General features: G+C 42.9%; 1 long non-coding RNA gene across 4 annotated transcripts in view; it reads right to left on the reverse strand.

Moving 5' to 3' along the window:
• Window positions 1-22,270, reverse strand: part of LOC112993317 (uncharacterized) — a 591,392-nt gene that overhangs the window by 3,450 nt on the left and 565,672 nt on the right. For 2 of the 4 annotated variants that reach the window (XR_010389682.1, XR_010389681.1), the window contains exons 5-6: window positions 14,027-14,157; window positions 4,398-8,539 (exon numbers count right to left, since the gene is read on the reverse strand). This is a non-coding gene — a long non-coding RNA (uncharacterized LOC112993317). Of the gene's footprint in view, window positions 1-72; window positions 8,540-14,026; window positions 14,158-22,270 lie in introns of those variants that run through there. The other 2 variants (XR_010389680.1, XR_010389683.1) reach the window with 2 other exon arrangements.

Below are 22,270 nucleotides of genomic sequence, written 5' to 3' on the forward strand. Positions count from 1 at the left end.
GGACCTGCTGTTGAGCCGCTGGTTGGCACTTCTGCAGCAGTGTCATCGTGAATACGCCTGTTTGTGACTGACCTGAGAGCTTGGTAGTCTCAGTTTTGCACCGCTTCAGAACGATGGCTTTCTTTCCAAACAGTCATCTTCTGAAGACGGCAGCTTTCGTGTGAGCAGAGAAGTCGTCTGCTCACTACTCCATTCACAACACTTCACGTGCGAGACAGCAATCACAAAAGTCAACTCTACTTTGTTAGTGACATACCCAACCTTGGCAATGATGAAGCACCACATGCCATACCTGCTCAAAACAGTCAGCCACAGCATGCCTGAAATATTGCTGATTAGGGGCAGCCGGGGTTGGATCTTAATGATTTGGGCCCTCTAATGATTTGGGGGGCAGAGATTTCATTAATTAAATATGCATTCCTCTTCACCATTATTCCAGATGAGCCCCTTTGCCCTTGGTGATAGAGCCAGAGATAGCAGGGCCTTGGCTCACAGAATGCTGTCGACAAGCTCTTTTGATCCTGTAGAGATCTTGGATACCTCGTAGTATTAGTTCAGCGCTATATGGCTACATCCTCCTTTCTTCTTGTCCTGTTTCTACCCTCCTATCCAGGCGCCTTTTCCTTCTCCCTTACAATTTAGCCTCCTAGTTCAGCCCCTGAGGTCTGGAGGTGCAGATCTGATCGGTGGTTGTGTATGTAAAGCTGATTTATTTGGCTGGCATGGCACTGTGCCAAGGAAGAGGCCATCTGAATGGTGAAGCTGTTAAGAAACTAATTGCATGATAAACTGCAGTTACAGTGGAGTCTTTACTGTTTGCTTCATCTAATCACATTTGCTACCAAGGATTTCTTGTTTGCCCCTTTTCCATCGTTTGGATTGGAAAAACAGCAGGCTTACACCAGCGATGAGCTTGGCCAATAGGTTCCAAATCCTTTATCATCAGCTTGTAGGTCCCTTCATTTATTAAAAGGCTCAAATACTATCACTGCTGGAAGTGTTTCCTTATTTTCTCACCTTGGACTGGAAAGCTTTGAACCTGCCAACCTCTAAGTTCAGAGCTGTGTTTGTTCTGCCTGTGTTGATGAAGTCACTAATCCCTAAATGAAGGGCAGGGAGCTTTTGAGGTTAGCAATTTCATCATCTTTAGGAGAGAAAATAGAATCCCTGACAACAGAGGTGAGTTATCGAGAAAAATTATTTCCCTCTGCCTTGTTTTCAAATGTGTCTCTGAGCAGTGGATCTGAACTGAAACCTTGGGTTGCAAAATACCAGCCCATGGGAAGAACAAAATCAGGGAAAAACTCTGGGTGACACGATCCCCTTTAACCAGGTCATGCTCAGCCTTGTTGCCAGCAAGCACCTCATCAGGCTTTTACCTAACAGAAAAGCAGCCATACTGCTGCCTGCCTTTAGTGTTCCTATCTGCAGAAGGAGAAAGCATTAGTAAAAAGCAGATTCGACGCTAAGTGAGCTGACCCCAGTACTCAAACATCCGAGCACAGCTTTTATGGGGCCAGAGCCAACCACTCTTGTCCAGCTATGGATGCTCAGCAGTATCATCAGAAACATTGCCTCAAGTATTTGTCACTGCACTCATAATGAAAGGCTGATGCCATCTGCATGCAATTGGTAATCACATTTTCTGTTTGGGAGAGGATTATGTTGATTTTGCTTATAGATACCAGGTTCAAATGAACTTTGGCTCCTTCTAAACTAGACAACCTTCAGGTCAAAACTTGGAGTTTCTCCTGATTCCAGTACAAAACTTGCTCCACAGTTACTGCCTGTCTTTTGGGAAGTGTATAATGAAGCCTGAGCTCAGTCCACACACCAGCACAGGTGAATGGTTGCAACGTGCACTGTAGCTATTTTGCAGAGCCTTTATAAGGAATAGTATTAAAGTCAGTCTTATTTAAGTCACTTTTTTTAGGTAACCTTTAACTGTTACAAGTATGTTTCAAACGTGACCGGTTGTTCAGAATCCGATTCTTAGCAAGCGTTACTCTATCCCTTCCTTTGCGCACGGCAGAATTGCACTGACTCATGCTGGTCCTTATGCCTGTCCCTTTCCTCTTGAAGGCGTTGGAGAGCCTGTCCCTGACTGTGCTGAGCAGTGAATCAGACCCCTGAACTTTAACTGCTAGGATAATTTCCTTCCTCTCTCCCTCACTGTCTAATCCAGCAAAGGCGTATTGGAATCACTGTACTTACAGAGGCATACTTGAGGATGAGGAGTTGCACTCTGTCAAAAGCCAAGAGCTTCAATCGAGAGCCTGGCCTTCACATGCCCACTGATAAAATATAGCAATCAAAGGAGAATGACAGCTGGAGCTCTGTGCAGAAAATCGGCCTTACAGTTTTATTGTGCCCTCCCAACAACTCAAAACAAAACTCCTGTCAGACAAAATCTTATTTATGGCCTCCGTTCTTTCTGCAAGGATAGAATAACTCTTCAAACAAGATAGACTGCAACTTCCTCCCTCTGCGAAGGTGGCCACTAGTAAAAGCTCTGCAAAATATTCATGTTTCTCAGGTTATTGCAAACCAAGTCTTAGGTTTCTAGCTGTCCTCATTCATGAATTTCAGACCAAGCTTGAGGAAGCTTAGTAAATACATTGCCCTATATCTTCCCCATACACTTACTCTTCTAGCAAGCTGACAAACCTTCCCAAACCTTATGCAATTTCCCTTCCTCTGCAGGACTGCACTCTTCTGAGAAGTAAGGTACTGGATGACTCAGCCAATAGAAATATTTATAAAACAAAGATATTGCTCCAGGCAAATAGGGTTTTCAGAATTTGGACCGCTGAGTAGGAAAGGTTCTGGGAGCAAGCATTTTTGGGAAAAGTGGAAAAAAAGGAAATAATTACAATAGGATCCTGAGGTGAGGCTTACTCTAATATATAAAATCCTAAATTTCCTAATATAGCCTAATATTTTCCTATATATAAATATATACCTATATTTTAATATATGCTATATTTTCCTAATATATCAAAATCCTAAATGGGTTTTCCTTGTGACATCGCACTCCAATGAGCCAGGACTGCTGTGTGATATTCTACATGAACTAGACTTTGAAGCGTTCTCCTTGCCTAGTTGTGAAATTTTCAATTCAAGGAGAGATTATAGGAAACAGGAAAATTATAAGAGAAAGCCAGATCAGGAAGCAGAACTACATGCTACCTGATAGGGTCACAGTAATAGCAGACAGGCAGTCACAGAGACTGTAAAAACACTGCAAAAGTTAGCCAGCAGCCCTGACACTTTACTAACTGCAGCTTTGAAGAAATCACATCAATATATCAGTGGTCTTCCACACGGTCAGTACCGACAGCGCAAAATGGATGGACATACAGAAACACATTTTCCATCACTGGTTGTTCATGTATCCCCTTCCAAGCCCCTGCATAGTTTGACCTGCATGTACTCCCCACATACCACACTCCCAAAAAGATTAGCAGTGCTTATCTGTGCGTGTGTGTGTATACACTTGGGCTGGGAGTTACTGTCCAGCTCCCATTCCTTTTTCTGAGTCTTCCTTAAAAGCAATTAGCAGCTACCTCCTTTAACATCAGAGACGAAACTCAGTCACGGAATACCTCTTGCAATCAGTGCAATTAGCAGGAATGCATTTGACCCCAGCTTCACCCTCTCTGAAATGCCGTTCCTGGTACAAAGTGTTGCACTGCGTTTGAGGGTGACATGGTATGAGTAACTGTATGTCAGGATCATTGTGTGAAAACCAGCCAACCACCCCCAAAACAATGGGGAAGTCTTGAACCAGAACCTGCCATAATTAAAGTAGAAATAATTCACATTTTCACATCTTCCTTATTCTTTCTTATTGTACAAAAACAAAGCAGTGCACCACAGCTTTAACCCAAAACACATGCCATCACCTATAATTCCTTACAAAAAGGTAGTTAAAAGCAGAGGCATGGCAGCTGGTGTTGCGATGTGATGGAAAGGTGAATTTGTACTTGGATAGAGTGAACGGCTGAAATACTGCTCCCCGGTGTCTTAAGGAGAGTGCAAACTTTTTGCTTCATAGTTACTTTTCTGAAGGAATGGGATTTTTTTTTTTAAGGAAACATAAAATCTTCTGCTTAGGCTTGCACTGCTTCTCTGTTAATGTGTAGATGGACACCTTCTATCTTAGAGCAGGGAGACTGGAAATCCTAACCAAGAAGAAAAGCACTGGAAGCTCACCAGACCTACAGTGCTTGCATGTTGCACCCTGTCTTACTTGTGGTTTACTCTGTGCATCTTTGAGGAAAAAATTCTTATTCCTTGAGGAAGATATGGTGATTTGTGAGGCACTCTTCCTTAAAGGGACAAAAAAAATCTCAGAAGGGGCCAACTCCTTGTTGGTAGCGAAGCTGAGGTCAAGATGACAGAGTCTCTCTGAGATACTGTTATTCAACTACTGTTCAAAATACATGTGAAAATGGTATATTCCTCTAAACCAGTAAGTGGTACAGCACTCTGTGGAGTTGAGGCCTTTTTTTTTTTTCCTGAAAAATTTAGGTGCTTGGCTGTGAAATAAATTGTGTTCCTTTGCTTAGCAATCCAGACATTTATTTATTTACTTGTTTTTGCCCACAAGAAAACTTTTCTTCCAATCACACCTGCACAACAGTAGTTCCTCTTCGTTTTTCGTTTTCTTTTTGAGTTCCAGAGTCCTTTCCACCCTGTGTCGCACTATCTTGCTCTTCTCACAACGCATCTACAATGACCTCTCTTCTCTGTGTCATACACAGCCTAATCCTCTTCCTCCAGCATCATTTGCACACTAATCCTTTTCCTCCTGTGACACAAGCACAAAACTCCCTTTCCTCCACTGTCATTTTCAGAGCAGTCCTTTGCATCTAGTGGCACACAAGCGGTAAACATTTATCTTCCCTGCCCAAGACAAAATGATCGCACGCTACCTTTCCTTCAATATCCGAGTGACAATGCATCCGCTATGCTAATTCTACTAAGAACACTCCTTTCATTCCCCAGTCATGCAAATATTAACCTTAATCTGATGAGTGAGCAGTAGGAGACACCAGAGTGAAAAAAGCGTACAGCTAAAAATGTTCTTTCTTATGAAATGCTTCAAGAAATAAAGCCAACTTTGCCACATGCTTATACAAAAAGACAAAACCTAGTATATGGATATTTCAGCATTTTTTCCATTATTTTTATTTTCCCTTTGCCTCCCCTTCCTTTTCAATGATACAATGAAAAAAAAAAAAGAAGGAAAAAAAAATGGGGGAAGGAATGAATAAGAACCTGGGGGTGAATCAGAACTTGAACCCAAACTTAGTTTTTCAACTGTTTTGTGTACTTTACAGGTGAAACATTTTAAAGGTTAAAAAAAATCACAAATATTTTGGCTTAAAGTGTCTCCTTCTTGCAATTTTTAAACTAAAGTCAGTTTTGAATGAACATTTCAACCAAATCTACTGAGCCAGACCAGTCACCGCAGCAAATCAGAGGGGGAAGGCAAGAGACTGGACTGCTAGGTTCCATCAGCTGAGCAAGTCATTTAGGCTGTTTTGCTTTAAGCCTTATCCAAAACCAGAGATACCTGTTTCAGCAGGGCTTTACAGCCTCCTCCAGCTGGCAGAGCCCCTTCCCCTCAGCAGCAACAGCCAGACACAAAGTCAAGGGGGCTTGGGAATGATTACCCTAATTTGATACCTCCTACACACAGCTGTGCTGCATTTGGTGATGAATTGGGCTTAAAAAGTTCCTCTTTATTTCTTTGACTTGCCTCTTTTCACCCTAATTTAGGCTTGTTGTAGAAACCTTCCTTTTAGACCCCTTTACCCTGGCTTAGTTTGCCATCAGAGCGGGATAAATTGCCAGGGTTGGTTTGACATTTTATTTTTGGTTAGCTATACACAAAAGACTTGTAGCAGAAGCTGTGAATAATACTATGTGCTCCTGTGTTTGCAATGTGCTCTGACATGATGTAGGACTGGTTCATCTGAAGTGGGAAATACACTGCATTTGCACTGTATACCTGCAGTATGTGGCATTAGCTCCTGATTGGCACCAGGCACAAATGCAGGTAACAGCTGCTTGACCAAAATTCAGCGTAGAAAACCACCACATTTTTTGAGGAAATATAGTAATTATGGTAATCATATCACTTTAGCATTTTTCTTGCTAGCATTATCAGCCCGTGATATGCGAATAGCAGCTTCTTCCCTACAAATTAATTCCTGCTATGGAATAGCAGGACTCTAGATAGGAGGAGACTTCTAGTTTGGTATGTTTTTCTCTTGCATCTTTTCAGTGCTGCATTACACATTTACCACTGTTCTTCACCTCTACAGTGTTTTCCCTTTCCTCCTCTTCAGTCATGTGCATGCTAATCTTTTCTGCCACAAACAACACAACCCCTCATTTATATGGGCGCCTCCTCCCTATGCACAGCCCTGGACTATGCAGTTAAAAGAAAAATTCTTTTCACCTATCAAACGTAGATTGTAATTGTTGCTGTTGCTATTTTTATTTCCATTAACCACCAGAGACAGTCTGGATTGAATAATCAAGCTGCTATTTGTCTCATGAGTTTTGGTGCTGAACATAACCCATTAGCCCAGGAGGAGCAAGGTCCTTGAATTCTAAGTAATTCTGAGAATAAACTGTGGTGAATCAGGGCTCAGATAAGAGCCAGGCATCTTTAAAAAAATCTGGAGCATGTTCTTGGCACTCAAGGTTTGTGCTGTCTTGCAAGCAGTCTCTGTTCCTTTTTTTTTCATCTTCCCCCGCTCAGCTGAATCCCATAGGAAATGCAGGAAGGCTCCACTCAGAATAAAATGTTTGTTATATTTCATTCTATTATTTTCTGAATTTCTCTTTTTTTCTTGCCACTGAAGGTATTTGTATGTAAAGAGTATCTTAGCATTTTGGGGGCTCCATCTGTTCATACTGTTTCGTCTGTTCTTGAAATGATTATAAATCTCTCTCTGGTGCCATTTGTTCCACAAATAGAGCCATGTTAACTGTATCTGGTCCTGGACATGCTCCTCTGACATGGATGCGGCTGATCTACCGCGGTTCAGTGCACCCGATCAGCAGCAACATCCCTGGCACTGATGCAAGTGTGCGGGCCTGCCCTGACCTAGCGAGCTGTGCAGGAAACCCGTCCATAACCCAAGGAAGACCTGGGCAGCTCTCTCCTACCACATCAGCTGCTGCGGCTGCTGCTGGAAGCAGAACATGGGATTTTTTTTTACGTGAAACAATGTGTTTTAAGATCTCTTTCTGACCAGCTACTTGGGAGGCAGAAGGATAGCTCTACCCAGAAATGCTCAGCCCTGCAAAATAAAAGGAAGAGTTAGTACGCAGTTATAGCCTACCGGGTATGCACGTAAGATGAAAAGAGACCGGCATTTAGACTGACCTGCTGCATAACAGCAGCCACACTGTTTTGCCCCAAAATTTCTGTATCAGCCCCAAGCACTTCTAGTTAAATTAGACTCTCTTTCGGAAAGGCGACCAGCTCCGATTTCAGGTGCCTGAGCGACCGGTTACCCAGGGTGGCGGATGGCCTGCTCGCTGTCCTCCCGGCTGCCAAGCACACGGGAACCGCGGCTGCACGCAGGCAGCGCCGTGCCGGGGCTCCTCTCGCGGGCGACGGCGGTGGGGCCGGGCGGTGCAGGGCCTGTCCGCTCGGGAAACGCGGCCTCCAAGCTCGGGGGGGACGTCAGCCCGGGATTTCTGCCGGGGCTCGGGTGCCGTCCACCGCCGGGGGCCTCCCCTGGGCTCGTGTGCCCCAGCGCGAGGTCGCGAGTTTTGGGGAAGCAAAACCAGAGGTGTGTAAGTATTCTTTCTCGATTTTACGAGAACATGCTCGAACTTGGAAAAGTAAGCATAGAATTAGAAGAAAACGTGATAAGAAAAATCATGAACATGTCCAGATGTCTGAAAGTATATCCTGCCTGAAAAACGGGATAAGGTTTCAAACAGACATAACTAGATATGATCAGGTAACTTGACTGGCCATTAGTGACGCTGTGTCAACAGGGAGTGTGCGCCGTCACTTAGTGAGCGATTGTGAGACACAGTCCGGAATATAGTACATTAATATTTAGCTTTCGTGTTGTCACAAGAACATAACAACTGCTAAGGACAAGATACTGAGCCCAGGCAAGGGAAGAAAATGAAACCACTGTTTTTCAGGTAAAAAATGGACTTACATTTTCTTATAGTATGTTTATCTGAAGTCAGTTTCGAGCACATAATAAGCTAGCACTTTGCTGGACAGCATACATCTGCGGTCTGATGAGGAGTGCAGGAATTAACTAAGGAGATGTCTGAGTATTTGCGGGAGAGGGCCATTTGTTTCTTTGAGAAAACTCTGCATTATAATGCAAAGATAAGTAGCTCACATTACTTAACCTGAAATTGATAGGTGCGGATAAAACCTTGTGGTGAATTTGGAGATCTTTGCAAAAGCCAGGAGCGTTCCTTCCCTTTGATGGTACTTCTCTCTCTCTCTCTCTCTCTCTTTGCAGTATCTCCATTTCTGTCCCTGAGGAAGAAAGAATAATTTCATTCTGACTAATATGCAGAAAGTCTTCTGTGACCAGAATGGTTAACTTATAATGAGACCTTTCATGGGCCACAGCCTCAACTCAACTAAATCCCTTTTGCGCAGCTTTAGCCTTGCTTAATGAGCCTGTAAGAGCATCCGTAAGGCCTTACCATTTAAGCAACAGCCATAGTCGGTGCTGCAGAGCGATGGGTGCTTCTGAAGCACGTCACTAATCCGTTAAAAGGACCTCACCATTGGAAAGCTGTGCCTGAAGAAAATGCAACCACAGCAGAAACTAGTATGTACACCTGTGAGCTGCCTCTTTCTCCTCATAAACAAGGGCTATAAAATCTTTGCTAAAAATCAGATAACCTCAAACAATGTGCTAAAAAATCCACTGTAAACAGCTAAAGGAGCTGTTGTTCAACTTATAAAGGAAACCCCATTTCTACTTTCTCATTGGAAGTAACAGAAATGGAAAGGTCCCATGTTGGCAGTCCCCATCTTTCCAGAAGCCTGAGTTGAAGTCCGTTCAGCCACTAGGGAGGCTTGCAATTGATTTCAGTCACCTGCAGTGTGGAAAAAAACAGTAACTGAAGCAAAACTCCACAAACCTGAACTGCCAAAATGCCCCACCAAAGTAGCCGAGTCACTAACGGCGCATGGCTGCGCTGGGAGCTTTCACAGCCAGCCAAACGGTACGGACCTTTCACAGCGCATGAGGTACGGAGCCAGACTCGTCACTGGTGTGGCGGTGCTGCTGGCTCGGACCCGGCCGCAGCGGACCCCGCGCTCCCACGGTCGCTCTGCGGCTCGTGTGCCCGGGCCACCAAGCCGCAAGCCCCTGCTGTATTCTGCAGCTGTGACCACCAGTCCTCTTCCTCACGCTGCAGAGCCTCGCGCTTTGAGGCGAGAAGGGCCCTGGTTCAGCCCTTGGCCGAGATGACAAGTGTCGCGCTCCCACGTCATGCTGTCCCAGGTGCTACTTAGCAGGACCTGGCATCGGCGGGTGTCTCTAAGCTGGGATGCCATGGATGCGCCGCAGAGCGTAGGATCAATAGGCTGTGCCTTAACATATGGAAACGCAACATATGTTTCTGCAGGGCAGAGACAAATAATGAGCGCCCCTGCGTTGTGCCTCACCTGCTGTAATGGCAGGTCCGTGTTTAGACAGCTAGACGTGCACTTCACAAAGGCCGGCTTACAGCTGGGAAAGGGCTCGGTGGGCCGGCTGCCGGCAGAAAGCACGCAGCAGACAGGGAAGGCCGCGGCACCAGGGTGGAAGCGCAGCACAGCAGCGCGGGAGTTGCTCTGGCATCAAAGTATTAGCGAATAAACCGAACTACCCCCAACCTTAAAGGCTGCAGATAATGCGCAGCAATAAAGTTTTATCTGTGCTCAAGTACATATTTTTTACGCAGCTAAAGCTATGTCACAGCTGTTCTTCACTAGAATAGATTTTGCCTTTGCTAATCCTGCATTAATCCAGCGGTGGAGCTCTCTCGGCGTTGCTACCGGGGGCTGTCCCCGAGGCGCCGTGCCCCGCGCCTGCTCCAGTGGGGCACAGGGGGACACCGTGCACCCCCGCAGCCCCACGCCAACTACCACTGCGGTGCTCTGCCAGGAGAGGGAGCTAGGGGTCTGAGATTCAGGAGGCTTTGATGTTTCCTGTTCACAGACCATGGAGGGGTTACAGCTGGCCAACACTAACACCGGGCTTCCTGTTTGCCCGGGCAGTCAGGGGGGCTCACGCTTTTGCACGGGGCTATGCGCCGCAGCGGGGTTTCAGCCCTTGCCGGGCTCCCGGGGCACGCTGATGCCGCGGGCCGTTCTTGGCCCTCCTCCGTCGCTTCTTCTGCCTGCTTCCCCCGGTGAGCTCCAGCGGGGTTTGGACTCAGAGAAACTGAATCGAAGGCTACAGACTCTGGCATCATGCTAAACACGCGACACCCCAGCAGCTCAGCCACCTCTGGAGCAGAGCGTGGCGACCAGCCGATGCACAGCAAGGCAGGCGGCAGCTGGGAGGAGGGAAGGCTTTGGCTAAGGGTACCAGGTGGCACCCAGATGTTGGACAACGTTTCTTTTAACTTAGAAACACATTAGCCTTCTTCCCCCCGCAATGTATGTGTTTCATTTTGAACAAGTAACTGGCAGCTGGAGAAAGTTATTAGAAAATGCTAAGCCTAAGTTCCAGCACTTGCAACGGCAGCAGAATTACCTGTTTCCTGCTCTGCCCAAGCTTTCTTTTTCCTTTTTAAGATATGGTTGGCCTCAAGTCAAGTTTTGCTTAAGTTATGTATCAGAAGGGTAGTAAGTGGAGCTCCAGGCTTGTTTAAAGAGTAGAAAAAGGAGTTTAAACAAAGTTGGCAGGGATACCAAGGCACTTATTATCTGGGTTCTGGATGTGGTTGGGGCCACTGGTAAGAAAACAGGAAATGAATGAGAAAACAATCATTAAAAATGTGAAAAACAGCCAATTCTACAGGGCTCCACTCTCTGCTCAAATGTCTGTAAGCACTGATAAAAGAGCGCGCCTGAAGAGAAAGCTGTGTGTCACTATCAAAGGCCTTTTCAGTCCTCTTTTCATTTCAGATTACTTTGAGTGCTGGAGTCTGGCAAGGGAAGGAGAATAACCTCATTTCTTCTTTGACTAATGAAATATGATCGCTGACCAAGGCGTCCTCTTTTCCTTCAGGGTGGTGGATAGAAAATTTTTTGTATTTTCTACCAGATTGGAAAATAAGGACAGAGAAATTTGGTCACAGTGCTGGAGGGAACCGTTGCCCGAGCTCAGTTATTTGTCGGCTATAGGGAGAGCTCATCCAAGGGGGCCGGGAGCCAGGAGGCACCGAGGAGCTGAGCGAGGGGAAAGACTGCTGAGCGGCGACCAGGCGCGCACGGCCGTGGGACCCCGGGAGGGCTGGGCAGAGCAGTCACGCAGGCTCCTTCCTAACAAGTGCGTTTTACTGGCTCTGCTGGCAGTCAGGAAAGCCAGGAGGGCTTCTGCTGCCAACAGCCAGCTTCACCCGGGTGTCAGCGTCGCTGTCTGTCTGTCCTCAAGGAGCCCGCTCCCAGAGCATCGCTTGGGGAAGAGGAAGTATTCAGCGGCCAGGCCCCCGAGTTTATGACTGTTCTCCTTTTGAGACCTTTCCTTTAAAACACGTTTTCTTCCTTGCAAAGGTCTCTAATGGATAAGGATAAATGGTGCAGAGTTTAGCAGGCAGGAGCTGCGGTTGTGACTTCCCATCTCTGCATCAGCCAAGTTATAATATAAATAAATACCGCAGCGGCAGCGGCAGCAGCATCCCCAAGGGGCTATTTACTTCCACTGGCACTAACTAATTCCTGCAAAGGAGCTCAAGCCAAATCCTGCAGAGACCAGCGGGAATCTCTCCAGGCTCTTGCAAATGCTAGTTTGCACGCTGGAGAAAACATCGGTGCTCGGTCGTATTTATCACCATGTCAGTTAAAACATGTCGCCAGTTAACAGCTTTTCTAACGCAAAATATATTTTCTAAACCTGAAGGGAGATGAGCTTTTTTACCTCCTTTTCTTTTCAACTAGTTATTCTGAGTTGCTTCTGAAACTGCAACAACAAACACTATAAACAGTCATTCGTGGCCAGGGATCAATTACATTTTCATATGTAAACTGATCTTAATGCTTCTATCAATCTGATATAGTCCTATCCAGCAGATATAACTGATTTCAGAAAACTGAAAACATATAGAGGAAGCTAAGCCAGGATGCCATTCTCTTTCATAAGCGTGCTTTCTGGAAGACATCTGAAGAGTGAGTTTATTACCCATACGAAGAATAACAAGCCAATACACCCTTTTCAAGGTTTGCAGCTGCCTTAATGTAACTTGCTCATTTGATTTGGATCTATATACCTCTTAAGAGGGGCAGAAGATTTTCATTTTCAAGGCCTTATTTAGCCATAAAAAGTGTATCACTTTAGCTAAGAGCAGGTCTATGAATTTCATTTTATTTGGTGACGGGAGGAATAAGGATGTATGTATCACCCTTTCAGTAACCGCTACTACTATTAAAAGGTGCATGTTTCATGAAGAAAGAGTGTATTCCATGCCATTACATCTTTAGTGAAATAAAATTCAGGGCATTTGTAGTATATGTGTATGAAAAGTATCAGTTCACTCATAGTAATATGTTAAGAGTAAGAGGCAGAAATATAAGCTCCTTTTGTCTTTTTCACACCTGGAAAATTAGGATGGATTTTACTCAAACCTTGGCTCTGACAAAGTCAGTATGAGTTCTTCTATGGGCTCCAATGAGGCCACAAATTCTCCTAGATTTCGTATGACTATAGACATTGCACCAAATTAGTCACCAATGTCATTAAAATGCTATAATCTCTAGTGTGATGCATGCTGGAGTAAAAGCACTTACAAAGGTACTGCTCAGTAAACTCATATAGTTATGGTAGCAATTCCCAAAGAAGGAGTATTGTAAATGCATTCCCACTTCCAGTTTTGCAAAATTTTTGCCAGTGTTCATTACAGCAGTGATATGCTTGTGTCTAAATCTTGTTGATGTTCTTCAAGAGGGCACTAAAAATCCCAAAGTAAGTAAAGAAAAATTTAGCTGGTGATTCTGACCGGCTGGTGAATTGCTGCCTTTTGAGCCCTTTCCCTCAGCTCATAATCCATAATGTTCACTCTTAAATTGCACAGAATTCTCTCTCTCTCTCTCTGTTTATGTTCATCCGCTTACAGCCTAACTTAAAGGGAATTAGAAAAAAAGGAAAAGACCAGGCCTGCCCCCACGCTCCAATGATAGTGGGCTGGCAAGTGGGGAGGGGCTGTAGCCAGGACTGTCCTGGGGTCTGGCCAGGGACGGCCCTGTGGGCCACGGGACGCTCTCAAGCCTGGGGACTCTCAAGCCTGGGGCTCCCGCATGCCAGGACCAGAGGCTGGGGAAGGACGCTGGGAGGGACAAACAGGGCTGTAAAGGGACAGTGGTCCCAGACAACCAGGTGCAGGGGGAAAGGTCTTAGAGGCTCTCATATTTCGTTTGTCCTAGGTCTTAAAATGGGTTTTGGGTACCTTGTACATGGGCAACAAATTTGTCTGTCTACTCTGAAGATGTCTAGTGTCTGCTTTTCGCCTGCTCCGTATAGCCATCTCTTTTCCACTGCTTAACTAAACTCTCAGATGGTATTTGATTCTTCAGACAATTTATTAGTAAACCAGAGAAAAGCCCAGTGTATTTATTCTCTTCCTTCAAATGTGTCAGTCCTTTGACACGAGTCCTGTTCCTGTTGAGCTGCTAGCTTCTTCACAGGTGCTACCAAATAAGTATATCAGTTTGGAAGATAATTTCTTACAACTGTCTGGCAAATTGCAGTGACACAGTCAACTCATTTCTCATATGCCTTTAACAGATAGAGAGCAGATAAAGACTAAATGAACAACTCCTTCTTCGATTAGATACTAGATTAAAGACCAAATGAACATCACTTACTTGGCTTACATTTGAAATGGTCACAAGGTTCACCGTGACTTTATATTTCCATGTTAGTTCCTAGAAGCATCCAGTCACCAAAGAAATATGTTGCAGAAGGGACCCAGCTGTCTTCTGAACTAGAAGGAAACCTGCAAATAAGAACATTCCTTTTAAATACATCCCTTGAAACCCTGGTGGTGCCTCACATAGATTTCCAGTTTGGACTTCAGAAACCATGCAGATCGGTGTTTCCTACTGATGTTTCTAAAGAATTAAAGCAGACAGTATTTGTATCTCACAATCTGATAGCTTCTTTTGTCAAAAAAAAAACCTGAGAGATTTCTACTTTTCTAATTGAAAATTTTGTTGATTTTTAGTATGTTAAGTTTATATAGGACACAAACACTAATCCATGTTCACAGCTTTTTAGAAGTCCACAGTTAGAGGGAGATGAAGGTGAATTGATATAATGCTGAGTTGGAATTCAAAGCAAGCCTCTGCCTGGTGTCACCATGCTCTAGAACAGACAACAATAATCTGTCTGTTACAAATATACTTTTTCCACAGTTTGGGAGTGAATTTTTTTCTTCTTGACTTGTGGTCTTTTGCTTAGTACTGTCAAAAAGCTACCACATTCTAGGTCTAAGTCTAGGCCAGAATCTCTAATATTTACATAGGGCATGCCCTATGCAAAAGGTTGCAACCTTTGGTGAATGTGGCAGGCAGCAGCATAACCATCTGCAGGAGGAGAAAAGATTTAGCGTGAAAAGTTTTGTCATTTGAGTCTCCAGATATTAAAGAAAAGGGGGAATAATGTAAATTATCAGCATTATTCTCAAGCCTACATTCCTTCTACACTGAAAGAAGTTGTGGTATATAGTTAGTGTGGCCTAAAGCTGAATGCAATGGCTGCTTCTTTGGTCTGCAAAACCAATACGTGATCACCATCATTAATATCCCCCAGCACTTGATTTACCCCAAAACCTTGGGTAAAGATTCATTAGCCTAATCTTTATGCAATGAAAATGAGACAGATGACATACCTTAATTGCATCAGTCTTCTCAGTTCAAAAGATAAGCTCATACCACAAAGAATTTGCAATATGAAGCCTCCATCTTCTGAAGACTTAGAAAAGAGCTGAAGTTGTAGCTTCATCGAAGCATACCAGACAACTCATGAGGCCCTGACTGCACTACACTGTCAGCAGCATACACCCACAAAGGTGAATAGTGCATAAGGCAAGCATCTGCATAAGACTTTACAGAACTGAGGGCTGCAGAATATTTTAGTAGCCCAAATATCAAAATTGGCAGCTTTGTTTGCTATCATAATGATAATACTGATATTAATGCCTGATACATGAAATAATTTCTTCAGGATGAATAATTCGATCAATTCTACGAGAAGGAAAGAAACCTTGATAAGACATCTACTCTACTGGGACAGCAGGAACTCTGTCACGACTCATCTATCTATGTGGGAAACAAATTATAAAGCAAGAAAACATAGTGCTTCAAGCACATTCTAAAAGGATCATTGTGCAGAAAAATTCTCTCAACACAAAAATCAAAAGGTTTGTAACAGGGAGAGGCAGTGCCTGCTCTGCAGTGACAGCTTCATGTTTATTTATTCTAGAAAAAAACAAGAAGGAGATACTAAAGACACGATAATTTTATTCCCAGATCAAATAAAGGAACAGAGAGTGTGTTCTCATCAAAGTGATTACTTTAGGGGGAACTAATACAATGAATGTTATTAAATGAAACAACTTCTTTACAGGGCATCTCACATGAAGGACTTCAATTGTGAGTAGCATTTTTGTCAGCCAAACTGATGCAAGACAAAATATCCTGTAGGAGATACAAAAAAGACCTTCAAAAAGGGTCTACGTAACAAGACATATGTGCCACTGTGAGAACTCCTACAGGATGGTGCTTTCTCAGTGAGTACATGCATTCATTCATCCTTATAGAGGTATTCCTTAATAAACACATTCTTGTAAAAATGTACTCTATTTACTAAGATTCCTCTGCAGCAAATTATTCCTTTGCTTGCCCACCAATTACAGCCTTGAGAAACAAGGATGTCAAGAGCAAAAACGACTAATGTCCTTTCACCAGTTGTTTGCAATCTTTCATTTTAAATTAGCTTTTATGTGCATAGAGCTAAAGTAAATGGCTGCTCCATAGGGACCACTGGGATGAATCCTCAGATACGCATGAGTTGCATTCAGTGCAAATATGAAGGACTTGTATGTCTCTCTTTCCACCATGTCAGAGGCCTTGCGAGTAAACCCTAGCAGTGCTGGGCACAAGGTGCAACTAAAAAGATTGTGCAGATACCATGCTTTCTCTCTCAGTACACATGCACACATCAGCACTGACAATCAAAGCTAAGAAATGTGGACTGATTGTATTTCTGTGTATTCTGAGCTGTACATCTGTGTATCAGCACTCTTGAAGACCTACAGTTACATTTTACTGTTGCACAATCTTCGACGTCTCAAGGGTTATTTATTTATAAAGTGACTAAAAAGTCCTGCCTCGGGTGCTGAGCTCTGGCACGCCATGCCTCGTCTCAGGGTCATGGGATTTGGAGATGAAAAAGCCTGACTGTATCATCCTGTATTGTTCCCTCCAGTGCCTTTGCTAGTCATTTATCAAATCTGTATTTATCTTAGTATTTATATATGGCTCCCATTGCACCACTTCGCAACGTTCAATTCCTTTACTCTCACAATGGCCCTGCCTGGTATATTCTGCATCATGTCTGATGATGTCTTGAAGCAAAAGGTTTATATAAGACACATATGACAACAGAAAATGACAGAAATGTAGTCCTTTTTCCTAATTTGCTGCCTCATTCACTAAATCATGATTTGATTCTTATCAGATGGGAACTTTGGTCAAGTTCTATGGCCCGTATTCTGTAGAAAGTCTGACTGCAGGATTATAACTGTCCCTTTGTCCTTGAAATATTCATGAAACATACATCCGAAATTAAAAGAGCCATATTTTGCATTAAAAATGAACGCATGTTATTTGTGCTGAGATATTCTTTTGTTTTCTTCAGGCACTTGCTGAAGTAGATCCCAGATGCTTTTTAGCTTTTAACCATAGTAATTTGTTTTCTTGAGCTAGTACAACTTTAATTCCTCCATAAGGGAAAGAGCTAAAAAACTACTTCTAAAAAAAGAAAACAGAAAACCCTAAATATATTTTAAAACCCCCCAAACCTTTTGTTTCTCTTTGTATTGAGCATTTTTTCTAAATCTGTTGATCTTAGCTATGATTTAAAAAATAGGGCAGTTTTTCTTGGCTCTGTCCTGCAAGTATAGACTGAGGTTGCAATTTTATGTGAACTAGTATTTCTAACTGTAAGAGCTGAACTGTGCACACAGCTTAGATGCCATCGCGCTTCAGTGGCCAGCAGTGAAGACAGGAGAGATCTCTTCTCCAACCCAGCTCTTCTCTGCAACAAGAGCTTTTCAATCCCGGTGCTTCCTGAAGTCTGGGATAACCCTGGGGAAAGGTTGTTTTGGGTGGGGTAAAGAATCTAGAACAAATCGTTTGGCAAGTCAGTGTCTGCCCTTGCTCTTTAGCACTCTCCCCAGTTAAGGAAGCACAACACATGCTAAGAGCTGGTCATGTTCACTGAGATTTGCAAACGTTTTTTTCACAGAAGGACACGGTCAGGTGACACATGGGAAAACAAGACTTGAGCACTCTGCTGCTCTTGCACAGTTTAAGTGATAAAAACACCATCCAAAAAGAATGGAGCATGTGTTTTGTACAGAAAATATATTTCCTGTAGAGCTAAAATCACCTCATTATTAAACTTAAAATTGCATAAGTGTTTTTTTGCCAAACTGCTGTCTTCAGCTATGGCACTTACAGGGGATGTCAGAGTCTACTGGCACTGCCAGTTCTGGCTTGAGTGGCTTAGTAGTCATTTGTACAGGCTATCAGCTAAAGCATAATGGAATAAAAACATAGAATAGGAAAAAGTCTTTGGGGACTTTTTCAAAAATGTAGAAAGTGACCTACAACTATGGAAAAGGAGACAGACGCAATGACACTTCCACGTGTAACTCTCCAGCAGCCATTCTTTCCCTGCCAATCTACAAACCGTGAAAAGTACGTTGCAAAGACGGTGGTCTTTAGCACTCGTTTCAGACATTTTCTCAATACTGCTACTGCAGACTGGAGGCTGGGGGCTCTGGCTAGAGGTGAATGGTTGGTTCTCGTCCGCCCTGTGGGCACTTTTCACGGTTATGGCAGCATGAAACAGCTTTGAAGTGTTTGCAAAATACGGTTTACAGTTGCATTATAGCAAATGAGAACTGAGTCTTGAAGTCTTTAATGCTAAGAAGCTTGGTACGAATGTAAATTTAACAGACAGTTTTTCATAACAGCCCCTGTACTTTCAATAGACTCTCCTGTAAGTCACAAGAGAAAACAGTCATTGTATAAAATCCATTTTTGTCTTGGAATCGGGTGAAGAAGTAATATCTTTCTTTGGGGGAGAAAAAAGCATAAATTCAGTGCTATTTGCCATTTATTCCTGATTTTATTTTTTACATACAACAATACAAGTCTTCCTATCACTTCTATTACTAACACACAGAAACGTTCAACAAAAAAATTAACTCCAGCGAGGAATCTCTCTGGCTTGCTCTAAAACAGGGACGTTAATTCAAACACTGGTATGTCAGCTTTATCATCCTGTCATTCATGAATGTCTAACAGGAATTTCTGGGGATACTGAACCTTCTCTCATAGTATGTTTTTCTACGAAAATGAAGAGGCCAGATGCTGACGTGACTTAAAGGGACACCTTTGCAGACCTCACATCAAGGATTGCAACTAGTTTCACAATACAATATAAATAAATGCCTCAAAAGTGTATTTCACAAATCTCTAATATCATATATCCATTTTGCATCTTGTTTCTTATCTAAATTTTAATTTAATCATGGCAAATGACACCGGATAAAAAACTTCTTTAGACCTTTGTTGTTTCACATAGATTATTGAATTTACTTCAGTGAAATTTTCTCATGGAAAAACCTGAAGGAGCAGGCTAAAAATCATTGACTAACAAATATGCAGTGAAAACGCCTTTATAGTATACAAAGAACTGACCTAAAGACTTTATTCTTTTCTTAAAGGCAATTCATTTCCAGCCACTTTTTTAAAGTTTATTCCTCAATCTAGGCAATGTAATCATAAGAATAAATAAAAAGTGATATTGGAAGTTTGTAAAGTTTGTGTACTTAAAGTATGTAAATAATTTAGCTTTGTCACTACTTCAGGATGCTTGAAAATTGAGCTAAAAAGGAAACTACACATCCAATCTTGATATGCACCAGAAATATATAAGTAAGATTATGGTTTGGATTTAATGTGCACCAATAGGTCATAACTAATGCTATTGTGCGAGTACTTCACCTTAGAACCACTTTAAAGAAAACACATCTCAGGTTGAAAAACATATGCTTTAAACCCTCCAAATTTAAGAATAGAGCTGTGCAAGCCCTTTACTATTAAATCTGTAAGCATATTAAGCACATCTGACTTTTGATTCAGTACAGATGCAAAACTTGGATGAAATGTTCTTAAAAATTTTAGTCTTTAGAGTGTAACATATGAACCTGGGGACTGGCAGACCTTTATAGATAAGCATGTTGGGACTATAAGTTATAAAAGCAATTGTAGAGAGCTTTTTCTTTGTTGGATGAGGAAACATAAACAAGTTCACAAATCCCTTTTATCAACACATCAGCCCAACAGAAAGTCATTAGCAAAGACAACTATATCTCAGAGAGAGGTAACAAAATCTTACAAGATGTGAATCCTGTGTTACTAATAGGTTAAAAAATTTGTAAAGGAACTCATTGGATACATATTTTTTGCCTGGATTTTCTACCTACAGTTCCTATCCCTTCTTTGTAACCAAACCAAAACAAAATGATTAAACAGTCCCTCATTGGTTTAAAACCTTGTACCGATTCTTCAGGGAGATCTTTCCTCTGTTCCACTCTTTTTAGCATGACTATAAGCCAATTATCTAAAATCGTTATTGCAGTAGACACTTCTGTCATATGGAAAGGAAAGGAGAAGGTATTTTGGCAATTGACTGAGTAACTTTAACCCAGAATGTCTCTGTTACTTAAGATTTAGTCAGGATATTATTCTTAAAGTTCGTCAACATGAAAATGAAAACATCTCCTTTGGAGCTTCCAAGTGTGAGCAAATGCTAGCACGGAAGGAGTTTCATATGCATTCTGAATTACGTTTTGAAGGACAAGAAAGTTGGAGCACTTGTTTATCTCTGATATTCAGTCTCACTTCAAAACTAGAGAAGACATTTCTTCAACCAACTGTTGCAGATGTCATTTAAACATAACCCTGAAAAAAGACCATTAATTTGTCAACCAGGGAATCTTGAAAAGAAAGAGAAAAGTATGTAAATGGAACAAGTCCGATAACAGTCTCAGAGATGCAGGCACAACTATGTTGTTGCATAGCTATGCACAGTTAGGAAAAAAATAACCCAGAAATTCTGAGTTGCACCAAACTTCGGCACTAAAATGAGAATGAACTAAAGCAAAGGCTTCCGGACCAGATTAGAGTGTCATAGCAGATCTCATCAGGGCTACGTTTGAGTTGTGGAGGGCTAGGCTCATGCCCCAACCCCAGCCAAGCTCTGTTTGGAGCTTGCTGGAAAAGCAGTTGCACGTGGACCCAGACAAGGGTAACCTCTGCCTGGAGCCATGTGGGCTCCGGCTGTTTCTGGGCCACCGTCTAGCCCTCTGGAGCCACAGAGCTCTTCCTCCCCTCTCTGGAAACCCTCATCACTTATGAACAGTCACACAAAGACCCAGTCTTTTCCTCTCATTTTCAGTCCAGTGCGTTATTTGACACACCCAATGAGAAATAACACATAAACCTTGTGGAGGAACTTCTAGCTGCACGAGAGAAACATAAGCCCCTAAAGTCTTGCAACTGAACGCAGTAGTCTGCACGTGCATGCACAGGTTTTGAATAAACACTCAACTAACAAACACATTTTGGGATGAAGCACACATCTTCTAGACTTGTAATTCATCTGAGAGGTACAGAAAACCAAGATGCTTCTGCAGTGGGACAGACTTGCTCAAATGGTTCCTTTGCAAAGTTTGCAGGGAAAGGATGTGGCAAAGACAGCATCAGTATTTGGTAAACTTTGTCTGAAGATAGCTGTTAGCCTTAAAAGAGCATTAAAGAATTCACCGTCTCTTATTTCTCGTAGAAACAGAGGAGTTTCTTCACACCGCTTCAGAAAATGGGAATCTTCTCCAGCAGACGGAGTGGAGAAGTGGGCAGCAAAGACGGATAATGTTTCCTAGTATCACAACGGTGGGCTGCCTATGTAATTTATGGCATGATTTTTTCAGAGGGAAATATCCAGTCTGTGCAGAATAAAGAAAATGCCAGCAGTAGGAACAGGCAGGGTTTTTTTTTTTTTTAATATTTGTAGGTGCTGGTGACATTTCCCATTTGAAACTGATGGACAGAAATAAAGGGGGGAAAAGAAGTGGCAGCAATGTTCCCTGACATGTTTAAACGCGGTTTCAACGACACTAGGGCCAGGGTCACCTAGGCCTTCTAGATTTTTACTGCAACTGGGCATTTGGTTTTAGTATGTCCTGGGAGTTATTTGATATCTGTAATTTCTTTCTGGATTTAAGTCCATGCTTGCCTTCACCCTATGCAAACGCCAGCCTGTTTTTCAGTGAGGTCTGTGCATATCCTATGAGTGGTGAATTTGCACTCTGACTCACAGGTAAGAGGCATGCTAGAAGGGGGATGAGTTTTGACTTTGGCAGTGCAGCAGAGCTTCAGTCAGGTGGGTCACTTATTAGCCTGCCACTGCCAGTAAAGAGCTGCTGTAGTTATCCTTTACCCTAAAAAGGTGATGTGTTTTCCTGCTGTCTTGTCGGGCATGACAGAGGAAGAGGTTATGCTGGCTTTGTCTTTAACCTCTCAAAAGACCAAAGGAGTGAATAAAAAGAAATTAAAAGAAATACAGAGGAAATCTCAAGCAAACTGCATCACTCTTTTCTCCCAGCCAAACCAGCCTTGCCAGCTTTGGGCCTGGAGCAATCTCTCCGTAGAGCAGACGATCAGTTTTCTCCTACCATCAGGATAGCACCTTGATTTCACAGTTCAGGCTTTCTGTAGTCTTCCGGCACCCAGAGGAGAAATACCTGCTCCTTA

This window comes from Dromaius novaehollandiae, chromosome 6 (genome assembly GCF_036370855.1).
Source record: "Dromaius novaehollandiae isolate bDroNov1 chromosome 6, bDroNov1.hap1, whole genome shotgun sequence".
Taxonomy (NCBI): Eukaryota; Metazoa; Chordata; class Aves; order Casuariiformes; family Dromaiidae; genus Dromaius; species Dromaius novaehollandiae.